We start from the raw sequence: 2617 nt of genomic DNA on the forward strand, positions 1-2617 counted from the left end.
GCAGCAGAAGCGTGCTGGGCCTATAACTCAGAGGTCTATGGATTGAGAGTAGATTGGAAGGGAAATAAGACTGGAAGTAGACAGATTACTGCAGTATCTAAGCAAAAGATAATCATGGCACTAAGCTGAGTGCTGGAATGAATTCGGAGTGGAGCAGGAAAATTACACAATAGGAAGATGGACAGGATCAAATATTTAAAAAAAAAAAAAAGGGAGGAATCACTGGTGGCACAATGTGTTAAGACACAGAACTGCAAACTAGCCACAGCCACTTCAGTGAGAGTTCGATCCAGGGCCTGGAAGTGATCCACATGGCGTGGCAGACCTCCCCTGACCCGCCTGTTGCTCTTCTCAGTAGTGTATTTCGTAGATCTGCCTGTTCTGTTCCCCACTCTTATGAAGCCTCTTACCACCCCTGTACCTCTAACTTGTTCTCCAGTTCTGTATGTATAAATAAATAAATCTTAAAAAAAAAAAAAAAGGGAGGAATCTATAATGACTTCTAGGTATCTTTTACTTAGCTCATAAATGCAACTGGAGGATATTAGAAGATACTATTTCTCAAATGCTAAACAAATTTTTCACATTATTTTCTTTTTATAAAGATGTATTTATCCATGCAAGAACTGGGGTGTGGGCCAGAGGTGGGCAGGGTGAGAGGATTCACCAGAGACAGAGTAGGGAACAGAAGAGGCAGACAGACTGAGGTGAGCAGTGGAAGAGACCGGAAAGGTGTGCTGAGCCAAGCTAGTTAGCTCCCTGGCCAGGGGTTGAATTCAGGCTGCAGTGGCTGGTGAAAGCTTGAGAGTGCTGAGACTTAATCCCTGTGCCACCAGGGAGGCCCAATATTACTTTTTTCAAAATAAATAGAAGATAAATTATGTTTAGTTTCAAGCAGGCTGATGATCAGGAAAAGCAGCAGACCCCTTTGCCTTTGATTACATACCCATAAATCATTTCACTCCTTCTGAACATGGGAAACATTTGAAACTGAACTGATAAATAGTTGAGTTTTCTTCCTTTTAAAAAATATTTATTTATTTATGCATACAGAACTGGGGTAAAGGCCAGAGGTGCAGGGATAGCGAGAGGATTCACTAGAGACAGAGTGGGGAGGAGGTCAAGTAGACTGACGAAATAGTCTGAGGGGAGCAGCAGGCAGGTCAGGAAAGGTCTGCTGCACCATGTGAGTCACCTCCAGGAGAGCTGGGGATCAAACTCACACTGAAGTGGCTGCTGTTAGCTTGCAGTGCTACACCTTAACCCACTGTGCCACCAGGGAGGCCAATAGTTGAGTTTTCTATTTAAAAACAAAAACAAAAACAAAAACCCTTTTATTTATGGGTCCTCCTTGGTTAAAGGGAGTTAGAGGTGTTAAAACACAGCACTATGAAGCTACAATGGCTGCTGCAGCTCAAGTTTGATCCCCGGCCTGGGAGGTGACCCACATGATGTTGCAGACTTCTCCTGATTCATCTGCTGCTCCCCTTACCAATATATTTCAGTAAACCTGCCTGTTCTTTTCCTCCACTCTGTCTGGTGAATCTGCTTGCCGCCTTTGCACCTCTGACTTGTACTAGTTCTGTATGTATAAATAAATTAATCTTTAAAAAATACCAAACATTTATTTATTTATGCACAAGAGCTGGGGTGTAGGCCAGAGATGAGGGGGTGAGAGGATTCCCCAGAGACAGGGTGGGGAGTAGAACGAGAGGGTCGACCAAAATACACTGCTAAGGGAAGCAGCGACAGAGCGAGACAGCGACACAGGAGAGGTCTGCAGTGTCATCCTGGCCAGGGATTTGAACTCATGCTAAGTGGCTGCAGATAGCTTCACAGTGCTAATAAGACAACCCTAGTCCCACCAGGGAGGCGCTAGTTAGTTTTTCTTATATGATTTGCTTAGGAAATAAAAGACTTTTAGAGAGGGCTATCCACTCAAACATCAGTGAATAAGAGTTAAGTCATTTGGTTTCTAGATAGCACAGAGTATGTAGAAATTTTCAGAATGTGTACACAGTTTCTTGAATTAAGTTCATTCAACATTGTTTCATTATAACCATCATAATGAATGAAAGTGCTAGTTTTTCTATAATTATTCATATATATTAACCAAAAATTACTTTAACTGCACCATCACTCTTCATGTGTCTGTTCCCATCTTTTCCTTATTCACTCTATTATGTTATGCTGATAAGAGGGGAGAAAACCATTCCTGGCTGCTGCCATTATCTATGTGGAGTTTACACATTCCCCCGTGTGTGTGGGGTACTCTGGTTTTCTCCCACATCCCACTGATGTGCAGTTTAGGGTTAGTGTGGTGTGCAAATGGTTCCAGTCTGCGAGGGTGTGGGGGATGCTCAATGCACCCTGTAATGGGAGGCAGCCCTGTCCAGGGTGGTTTCCTGCTTTTCGTATTGAACTGCCAGCATAGGTTCCAGCCATCATCAACTCTGAGCTGTTATAAATAAGCTGGAAAATAAATTAATACATTTATTTATTATTAGAAGTGTTTTGGGTCTTCCTGCCTTAGGAACTTATATTCTTTTTTTTTTTTTAAAGATTTATTTATTTATTCATACAGAACTGGGGTACAGGCCAGAGATGTGGAGGGTGA

General features: G+C 42.5%; 1 protein-coding gene across 1 annotated transcript in view; it reads right to left on the reverse strand.

Moving 5' to 3' along the window:
• Nucleotides 1-2617, reverse strand: part of ASH1L (ash1 (absent, small, or homeotic)-like (Drosophila)) — a 170983-nt gene that overhangs the window by 49452 nt on the left and 118914 nt on the right. The gene's annotated exons all lie outside the window — the stretch shown is intronic.

This window comes from Condylura cristata, unplaced genomic scaffold (assembly GCF_000260355.1).
Source record: "Condylura cristata isolate star-nosed mole 26May11 unplaced genomic scaffold, ConCri1.0 scaffold00040, whole genome shotgun sequence".
Lineage (NCBI taxonomy): Eukaryota > Metazoa > Chordata > Mammalia > Eulipotyphla > Talpidae > Condylura > Condylura cristata.